Source organism: Pistacia vera, unplaced genomic scaffold (assembly GCF_008641045.1).
Source record: "Pistacia vera cultivar Batoury unplaced genomic scaffold, PisVer_v2 Contig160, whole genome shotgun sequence".
Classification (NCBI taxonomy): domain Eukaryota; kingdom Viridiplantae; phylum Streptophyta; class Magnoliopsida; order Sapindales; family Anacardiaceae; genus Pistacia; species Pistacia vera.
Window position 1 is genome coordinate 1,136,177 of NW_022195685.1, and position 11,343 is coordinate 1,147,519.

The following is an 11,343-nucleotide window of genomic DNA, read 5'->3' on the forward strand; positions in this document are numbered from 1 at the left end:
TTGATAATTGTAAGAGTACCACAAGTTATGCTTTTACATTAGGTAGGACAGCAAAGTTACAAAAGATTGTTGCTCTCTTTACTATAGAGGCAGAGTATGTTGCTGTGATAGAAGCTAGCAAAGAGCTAATATGGTTACAATGGTTCTTAGAAGAATTGGGTTAGAATTATGAGAGAAGCGCTTTGTATTGTGATAGTTAAAGTGTAATTCACCTGGTAAAGAACTCAATCTACCATGCTAGGACAAAACACATTGAAATTCGATACCATTTCATATGCTCGGTTTTGGAGGAAGGAGTTATAGCCCTCGAGAAGATTTAAAGGAGTAAAAATCAAGCTGATATGTTTACAACAGTAGTTACCATTGAGAAAATGATGTTGTATGCAACTTCAATTGGACTTCTCGGTTGAAGAAAGAGAAGTTGATGTCACTGCTAATGGAAGTGAAGAATTGAAGACGTGTTGAATTAGTCTCCAAGTGGGAGATTGTTGAGATTGTGGAGCCAAATTCAATTCAAAAATTAGTGTTGGATTAGGACATAGGTTTTCCTAATATGTTTTTATGCAGAATTGTCTTTCCTTTAGGAATACAATTAGGAATAGGAATATAATTGCATTAGGAATTAAAATACAATTCCTATTAAGATATGAGATTTGGGTCCTATTAGAAATAGTATCCCATGAATTACCTATGAAATGGGGCTAAGTCCTAAAGTTAGTAATCACAAAAAGAGAATAGAAGTCAAAGCCACAATTAGAGATTGAGAGACACAAAACAGGGTTTAGTAGGTGAGCCAATTTATGAGGCTTGTGAGAGATTCTTGTAATTTTTTTTCTTCTTCATAGTGAAATTCCACAATGGCAAAGTGGACGTAGCTCTTATACAAAAGTGAACCATTATAAATCTTGTGTTTGTGTGTGTAGTTATTTGTTTGTCCTTGATTCGCTTTATTTTTGCTTTCATATGGATTTAGGATTTGCTAGCATCAACTTAAATCCCCACAATAGTTTTCCTAATTGTTTCCTTGTAAAATTGTTATTTATTTGGGAATTCAATTTAAAGAGGAATTCAATTGCTATAAGGATGTGAATCCAATTAGGAATGTAATTAGGAGTCTTATTAGGAATTGAAATATGAATCTTACTAGAAATAGAATATCTCATATACTACGTAGTTAGTAGTTTTTGCTAGTTCATTTGTTTGTGTAGTTTTTTCACTGGAATCAATACAAGTGATTGCTATTTTCTGGGTTTTGGCTACTGTTTGTTGATATTATGTAAGGTTTATCTTGATTGTTGTTTGTTGTTCTTATTGTGGTTGGCTGAGTTGGGAGAGGATCCTAACAAATTGGTATTAGAGCAATTGATTGTGGGATGGTTGGTACAGGGATAGAGGCAAGAGTAAAGAATGTTGAAAGAGAGATACTGAAGCTTGGGGTCGATATGGGTACCATCAGAGAGTGTCTGTTGAAATGTAAACATGGATGAGAAGGAAAGATGAAGAGAAAGTCAGATAAGGGGAAAGAGATAGGTCAACGGAATTTGTTAGGATCTTCTCCCATTCAACCAACCACAATAAGAACAACAAACAACAATCAAGATAAACCCAACAAAATATCAGTAAACAATAGTCCAACAAACAAACTACATAAACAAATGAACGAGCAAAAACTACCAACTACACAATCAAATGAACAACCAAAACTCAAACGAAAGAAACCCAGATAGTGCTAGACTTCAGGGCCAACTCCTCCCCACTTTCCCAATATCCTTCTTGATGATACAATCCTCTTCTCTTCTTCTTTATATTCTCTAGCTCATTCTCTCTCAATAACCGAGTTTCCTTTCTGACCAACCAAGAAATTTCATCTGTCCTAGCCCAACAAACTTAGTAACATATTTTAACAATAGGAACTTTCTTGCCAACTCCCATTTATCTTCTACCAGCTTCCTTACCTCTCCCCTCATCTCTCTAGTTTCATCATTACCCTCTCTAAGTAGTACCACCTTGTTTTTGGAAGTTAATTTAAAGAGGAATAAAATTGTTATAAGGATGTGAATCCTATTAGGAATGTAATTAAGAGAATCCTATTAGGAATGTAATTAAGAGATTCCTATTATGAATTGAAATATGAATCTTATTAGAAATAGAATATCCCATATAATTTCCTTGAATGGAAAGCTTAGAATTATTGGCTATACATTCTCTCTTGATAGAATAGGCAAAGCTATTTGACAAATTTTCATATGTGATTGATGGAGCATATGACGGGACAAGACTCAGTGTGAGACATTTTCATAATTGGGCATGTCTATTATCAAAAGGTCATATGACTTCAAAAGATCATGTACCTTCCAAAGGTTGTGCTCATATCTCAAAGGGTTTTTCAAAAAGTACTTTCTCTTTAAAAGGTACCAACAATCCAATATAAGAAGTAAGATTTTTTATAAAAACACACAACAAATAAGACTACAATTCTAGTATAACCAAAACTCTCTCAAGTTTGCTTCTGTTTTGTGAATAACACAAGCAACTTCTTCATTGTATCCTAAAGAAATTTGCTGAACATATTTGCACTATAAAGGGGCGAAATTACCTTTAGGAAAGTGGCATTGATACAAGCCTTGAAGTTGGTAGTCACTATCCTGGTTCTAACAATCTAAAAAAAATTTAGGGTAACTTCTATTTGCAACAAGATGGATGCACTTCATCCCTTGAGGGAGATGGCTACTAACTTTGTGAAGTTAAAGAGGTTTGATGGAGGAAATTTCATTCAATGGTAGCGAAGGATTCATTTTCTTTTCGTGTCTTTACAAGTTGCTTATGTGCTGAACACTCCAAAACATGAGGAAACAGAGAATGAAACCATTGTTGAAACAAGGAAGCGACATAAATTTGAACATGATGATGAAATTTGTAGGGGACACATGCTGAATGCAATGTCAGATGCATTATTTGACATTTATCGAGGAGTGCCTACTGTAAGAGAGTTGTGGGAGAAACTAGAGACCAAGTACATGTAAGAGGATGCTACAAGTAAGAAATTTCTTGTCTCTCGTTTTAATTCCTATAAAATGGTAGATAATAAAACTGTTATGGAACAACTTCATGAAATTGAAAGAATTCTGAATCATTTCAAAATGCATAAAATGCTTATGGATGAAACCATCATTGTCTCTTCAATAATTGATAAATTACCACCATCATGGAGAGATTTTAGAAGAAGTCTCAAACACGAAAAGGATGACATAGCACTTGATGATTTGGCCAAATCTTTGCGTGTGGAAGAAGAATTTTGTTTGCAGGATGAACTAAAGGAACAATCAGTTTCGGATTCCAAAATTCATATGGCGGAAGAAAAACAAACTTCCAATTTTGTAAATAAGAGGGTTTTCCATGGTCCTGGTGTTGGACATAAAAGCAAGAAACCAAAGAAAGAAGCAAAACGTTTCTTTTGTGGAAAACATGGCCACTTCAAGAAGGATTGTCAATTCTAGAAAAAGAAGAAGGAGAAGTACTCTACTAGTGTAGAAAATGAGAACCTGGTAGCAATGGTTTATAATATCAATTTACTAGAAGATAATTCTACATGGTGGGTTGATTCTAGTGCGACAAGATATGTCTGCAAGAACAAGGACTTTTTTCAAATCCATTGAACTAGTACAAGATGACATGGTATTGTTCATGAGAAACTCCTCTACTGCCCAAGTCAAGGGAATAGGAAATGCAGAGTTAGAATTTACATTTGGTAAGAAATTAACATTAACCAATGTGTATTATGTACCAAAGGTTAGAAAGAATCTTGTATCCGGTAGTTTATTAAACAAATTTGGGTTCAAACTTGTATTTGACACAGATAATTTTGTTATGTGCAAAGGGGGCATGTTTATTGGGAAGGGTTACTTGTGTGATGGCATGTTCAAACTTAATATTGTCCATATTGGTATGACTAATAATAATAATAATAAAGTTGCTTCTACTTATATTGTTGAGTCTGAATTTTCATGGCATTATAGACTTGGGCATTTGAATTTTAGAAGATTGTAAGGCATGGTTAGATTAGATCTACAGATTAAAAGAACAAAACCTAATTAGGTACACCAGTAATGTAAGTAATTTACACTTGCTTGGTGTTAAAAGATTACTAAAGTACCATTGTGGCCAAAACCAATAGCACCAATTTATATACATTGTGACAGTGAAACTACATTGTCAAGAGCTTATAACCATGTATATAATGGAAAGTCAAGACACATTGGACTTAGACATAATTATGTAAGAGATTTAATCTCAAATGGAGTAATCACAATTAACTATGTCAAATCAAGTCTGAATCTAGGCGATCTTTTAACAAAGGAATTAGCAAGAGACTTGCTAAATAAAACATAAAAGGGGATGGGTCTCAAGCCTATTGAATATAATCACCAATAATGGAAAGTCAACTTAATGCTTGATACAACGTCAAGTCTTGAGTTCAATGAGTCAAAGTACATTATTAGTGTGGTTAAAAGTACTATAAATTTTCTATAACATTCCAAAGCAAAAAATAGTACTTGATACCAGTAGGCTTAAAAGGAAGGTTAAGTATTTACTCTTAATAGACCTATTGATGGTTTTTCATTAAAATGCTAAAATAGCAGGGATACTTTTGATAAAGTATACCTATATGAGAGTGAAGTGATTCCGCCTCTAGGAGCTTAAAGGCTTGGCTCTAAAATCTCTTATGATTGATACAAACACATGGCCTTTTACGTGTCAACCACGATTGAAATGTTTTGGTATCAAAGTGATATATGTGAACTTTTATACAAGTTGTCAAAAAGATTGTATGGTTCAAAGCTTGTCTACCATATTATTCAGATTTGTTGTAATAAACTTTCTCTATATAATGGTTCAAATTGCAAAATACCATTTTTTATGAGTATTACTTATAGAATTGTTGTTGAATCTAGCATGTATTATCAAATTAGAAAAATGGCGGGGGGATTGTGAGACATTTTCCTAATTGAGCATGTCTATTATCAGAAGACCATGTGCCTCTAAAAGGTCATGTACCTTCCAAAGGTTGTGCCCATATCTCAAAGGGTTTTTTAAAATGTACATTCACTTTAAAATGTACCAACAATCCTATATAAGAATCAAGATTTTCTGTAAAAACATACAACAAATAAGACTATAATTCTAGTATAACCAAAACTCTCTCAAGTCTACTTTTGTTTTGTGCATAATACAATTCTTCATTATATCCTACAGAAATTCACCGATTCTATTTAGGACTGTAAACGAGCCGAGCCGACTCGCGAGCCGGCTCGACTCGGCTCGATAAAAGCTCGTTTAGAGCTCGGCTCGATAAGGCTCGGTTCGACTCGACTCGACTCGAACTCGGTTCGTTAACCGAGTCAAGTTCGAACACAGTGAAGCTCGGCTCGTGGGCTCCCGAGCCTGGCTCGGCTCGATTAAGCACTGTACACTTAATAGGGTGTTTTGGTGATTTTTTAAACTATTAGGTATTAAACTGATATTTTTTAGTGAAAAAAGTTTAAAAAAATGACAGTTCCCCCCCCCTCCCAAAGTGCAAATTTGAAATAATACGATACACCAAAACAGAGCGTCAATTACTCAATTTCAGTTCCCCATCCCAATTACCCTAAATCCCAAATCGCAATCAAAGACCCCTAAATCCTAAATCGCGAACCAGACACTCTGAAATCGGTAATCTCCTAGGAATGTTGTTTGTATATATTCAGAACTGTTTTTTGATTTTGTAAGGTAATAGACATTTTGTAATGTTCAAAACTGTCATGGTTAATTCAACATTGGATGTAAATATGAAATGCTGTACGCAGACAGATTGTTGTAAAAAAGGGGAACTTGGCTCGATCAAACCTGGATAAATGGTGGTTTGATCGAGCCTTACGAGCTCGATAACGAGCTTGTGAGCCCTTATCGAGCTCGAGCTCAACAAGGCTCGCGAGCTGGCTCGAGCTCGACCTCGAGTCTCAATTTTGAGGCTCGCTAGGCTCAAGCTCGACACTGTTGTAAACGAGCCGAGCTCGATAAGCCAAAGGTTTGACTCGGCTCGGCTCGTTTACACCCCTAATTCTATTTGCACTATAAAGAAACCAAATTTCCTTTAAGAAAGTGGCATCGATACACATCTTGAAGTTGGGTTTAGGCAGTCACTATTGTTCAGATGCACTGAGCAAGCCATTCTGACGGACAGCAGTCTTGAAAAGAACAGCGGTTATAGTGTTCCTCTGGAAATAAAGCCATCTGGGCAATTCGAAAACAACCTCAAGTGTTCCTTTTAGATTAGACCCGCCGAAAACTTCCTATCTTCAACGACCAACCAACTTCCATTCGTTCATGGCCTTCTCTTTATCCTCTTCCACTCACTTTCTCGCACAACCTGTCTTTCACTTTCTCCACAACACCAAATCGTAGTATCCTCTCTGTTCGTTTCACATTTCCTCTCAGCAGAAAACAATCTGCAAGATTTGGCCACCTCAAGGTTCAATGCAAGTCTAAACAAGATGATACAACGGTTGGTCTTCTGATTTTACTTTAATTTTATGTTCTATTCATGATTATAGCTTGTGGGTTTGGTTGTTTTAGTGAGTTTTAGCTTTCACTGGCGCATATTTTGGATGTATTGTAAAATGTGGGCTGCTCATGCAGTTAGACTGCATTTATTTGCAATTTTTTATATGAAATTATGGTAAATTATTTGCTAGAGCAATGTAATGAAGGTAGATTTATAAGATTTTTGCTTGCACTTTTTAGTCAGGGTGGTGGCTGTTGTACCGATGGCAATATTATTACTTGTTAGATTCGGCAAATTAATAATTTCTCTTCGCTTAGTGAAGTATAATTTCCGACATATTTCTTGGATTGGGGGTGAATATCTTGTACATTTGAAGTTGTGTGGAAAAAATGTTGAATATATTTAAGGATATAAAGAAAATTGACAGACATTTGGAAATGCCATATTGTTGTAAATAGTTCTTAGTCTATTATTCATTATTATTTATTGTGGCAGGTTCCGTCTGAAACCTGTGATGGCTCTTTTATGGTGGCTGTGGGCTTCGCTTATGTTTTCCTTTCCAGCTAGGCTGCATTTTGCTGTCAGGATATAATTTGTGTTCTACTGGCATGGATACTTTTGTTTGTCGTCTCTTCCATGACCTAAACCCAGGATATTAGTTTTGCTTTACAATCAGAATGTGATGAATGAAATTGCCTTGCCTTTCAGGATTAATAAAGTTGTACGCTGCTTGGTGATTTTCTTTTTTCAGCTCTCTATTTCCTCCATAGTGATTATAACTTTATATTGTTGGACCAGAATAATTGAGAAAATTATATTCCTCTTGAGTTAATCACAGTAACTAAATTGCATTTATAGTTATGTAGGAGCTGGAGTATTGGCATAGTATCCCAACCAAATTGTGCATATCAACTTTCGGAAATGGGATGAAGACAGCTAAGACTCTGATAGCCGCGTTCTTCATTTTTGTCCAAATTTCATCTCCATTGTGTATGATTGGCTGGAAACTTTGGTCTGCTTCTCCTGCAAAGGCAGTGCTTAATTTATTCTCCTGACACCAAAGTCCCAAGAACTGGAGAACTTGCTTTAAGAAGGGCAATCCCAGCAAACACGAACATGAAGGCAATAAAGGTAGATATATAATAAATTACATTGTGTTCTCATACTTTCTAACTTGAATATAAATCAATATCTATCTTGGTTTTTGTTTTAGGCTTCTTTGGAGGACATATCATTTTTGCTAAGGATTCCACAGAGAAAACCTTATGGAACCATGGAGGGTAATGTGAAGAAAGCTTTAAAGGTATTCATTTATTTTTCAAAATAACTTATTAAAATGAGAAGGGATTTCAAATAAAGGAGTGGTGATAATAGAGACTTCCCAGTCTAATGCAAGTCAGAAGATTCTTGACCGAGGGATATTGCAATTTTTTGTGTTTCAATTTTAGCTCTGGAGTTTCTCCTTTCAGATTGTCCTGTGGATTTACCATTTTGTTGTTTTTGCTGCCAATTACTGAACCTCTTCCGTTATTTTCTGCTGATGCAGATTGCTATTTGATTTAGAAAAGTTTTGTCCATTGATATTGATTTCTCAGAAACCTTACATAATTGGAAGTATTATCTTGTTAAATTCATTTACTTCTGAAACCTTAAACTCTCCTCGTCATTCATGCATTTTTTTTTTTTTTTTTTTCATGTAGTTCTCTTTATTTTAATGCATTTCCTCTCTGTTCTTTTCTCCTTTTGTACATCAGGTATCATGATTCCAAATGGATAATTTTCATTCTTCCGAATTCAGATAGCAATGGATGAAAAGGATTCTATACTCGCTAGTATCCCAATGGATCTAAAGGAAAAGGGTTCTGAACTGTATGCATCTCTCATTCATGGGAAGGTATAAGACTTTAATTGAAAGAAGAAATTGAAATTTACTTTAGAAAAGAAAAACAACCCGATTCATATTAGATCTTCTTCTATTTGCCATGACTCATAAGTCATATACACTAACTACTGCTAGTGCTGGATTGACTGAGAAAATATTATATAATATGAAGACCTCAGTTTGACCATTACAAGCATTTTAGAGTTCCCTTCTACTCGTTTTGATATGCATTTTTGGGGGTCAAGTTTACTTGGTATCCCTTCCAGATATGCAGTTGGACTAATTCATAGGTGCATGACCTGAAATCAGCATCCTATCACTGAAGAATGAAAACTTTCTTATTTCTTTTTCATTCTAATGCATCTCATTACATGGCTTTAGTCTGCCTGGGAATAATGTCTTGAAAGTACAAATTCTTCATTTTACAGGGTCATTGCTGAACCCACTGGAATGATATTTCAGTTTTCTATTTTCAATAGGGTGGATTGCAAGCACTCCTAAACTGTATTAAGGATCAGGACCCAGATAAAGTATCTGTTGGCCTTGCGGCATCTCTGGATACTGTTGCAGAATTGGAGTTGCTACAGGCAAGTACAGTTGTTCTGCTAATAGCATATGGCATTTCCGATGCATCAACAGCATATATAGTTGATAAATGAATTGTCATCATTTCTTTAAATTTTAGCCACTTCATTGATAATATTTATCTGCTATAAATTTGCCTATAAATTCAGTAATAGCAAGTAGAAATTTAATTAGGACTATGTGAGCATGTTAAATATCTCACCGAATAGTGTTTACAACAGGCTCCTGGGTTGTCCTTTTTGTTGCCTGAGCAATACTTTTGAAATATCCAAGGTTAGTCATCTCCAAGAATGATTGGTTTATTTTAAGTCTCTATTTCAATGAGCATTGCCATATGCATATTATGGAAACTGATGTTATTGTAATTATTTATTCTTGTGAAAGATAAGTAGACCTTCTGTTTTTATCATCTGTCCTGAAATTTGAAACTGATGCTCTTTCATTTGTAGGCCAACAGGGCGAGGAACTGTTGAACTCACCATTGAGAAAGGAGATGGTTCATCATTTTCCCCAGAAGCCAGGGGTGAACAGAGGAAAACTGCCACAATCCAGGTATGCTAAATCGAGTTTATTGAGTCTTATTAACTTCTTTGTTATGATTCTAGTGGCGGGTTGCGTGAATAATATGTTTTAAAACACCAGAAACTATTTCTCGCTCTGTCCCAGATTCTCTCTCTCTTAAGCATGGACATAGTTCATCTGTTGTCAAACACTAACTCTATTGATTGCTAGTTGCTTCTGTTATAGGTTATCGGTCAAATTCATTTATATCTTGATTACTGTTCTCTTTTCACACCTTGACTCTTTCTTCTACCATCAAGATCATCTCTTGAGTGATGGCTAAACACAATCACCAGACCAATGTCTTATCACTCTAAATGTGCACTTCTATGTAGTTATATGAATGTTATTAGATATAATATAGAGTTTGGCTAATAATCAATTAATGGATTCATGACTCAGGTTGTGCTAGATGGATATTCAGCATCGCAAAACTGGTAAGGTAGTTGAACCTCATCTTAGCCTCATTATGCTCTCTGTACATGAATAATGTAATCTTGATTTTCCATCCTTTATTCTATACGTTCTATTTTTGTCCTTGTTATAATTAAACGGTGAATTATAATAATGAATATAGAGGAAATTTACAATTGCAGTTGATCTGACTAAACAATGGATAAAATGCTTTGACTCATTAACTACGCAAGACCAAATTTTCAAAGAATACAAATTGCTCAATAACAGTGAAAGAAAATGAAATTTGTTGGCGCGTCCTTTCATTTCTTCCTTTACCTTCTCCAAAAACTTACATGTAATTATAACGAGGTAAGTAATCAAATTCTCAAAACAAAGCTTTGTTTTTACTTGGATCTTTTTGTTGAGGATTAATCAATGGATTTCTTCTAATGTGTTGAACTTTTCCATGAAATTCTGATAGTCCTGCTAATACCATAGTTAAAAAACAATGTTTTTTTTGAAATTTTATTGTTCTTTTCCTTGAATGGAAATCTTAGAATTATTGGACTATACATTCTCTCTTGATAGAATAGGCTTTGACAAATTTTCAGGTGATTGATGGAGCATATGACGGGACAAGACTTAGTTGCATCGAAAAACCCATTCTAACAGACAGCGGTCTTGATAAGAACAGCAGTGACAGTGTTCCTTTGGAAATAAAGCCATCTGGGCAGTTTGAACCCTTGTACAAAACAACCTTAAGTGTGTAGGTGCATCATCTATTATAGCTAGAATTTGCTAAATATCTTTTCTAGATTAACTATTCTCAGTCCATTATTTTTGCTTGAAAGGATGGGGAATTGCTAGTTCTTCCACTATCAGTTTATGGAGCCGTTGCTATGGCACATAGTGAAGTCTCTGAGGAGTAGTCAGCGCCATATCAGTTTTTCTTCTATCCATACGATAAAAGAAATGTGAGTGATTGTAGCTCTTTGTTAAAACCATTATTAGAACCCAACTCTTTTTACTTTATTTTATTTGTTGGTACTGTGGAATGAAATTGGTGAATAGAAGCCTAATTTTATTAATTGTATCATACAATATGTCTTATCATTGTCCTTCTTTTTCTCCATGCTCTTGGATTTCCATCTATCCAAGTTATGACTTACATTGTTATTTACCTCTTTTGTATGCTGGTCTAGGGTGGATTTCCTTCCATCCAAGTTATGACTTATACTGTCTTCTTCTGTTGGCTGGTTTGTTGTTTGTGGCGGGGTGGTGGTGGTGGGGGGTGGTTTGTGTGTGTGTGTGTGTGTGTGTGTGAAAAGGATACAATTCAGTTTTTGGGTAACATCTTTAACCTTTAATATGTTTA

The 11,343-nt window shown here is 35.1% G+C and overlaps 1 pseudogene; it reads left to right on the forward strand.

Moving 5' to 3' along the window:
* The first annotated feature begins 3,074 nt into the window (after positions 1 to 3,074).
* LOC116125101 lies at positions 3,075 to 9,631 on the forward strand (annotated as a pseudogene).
* The last annotated feature ends 1,712 nt before the right edge of the window (positions 9,632 to 11,343 follow it).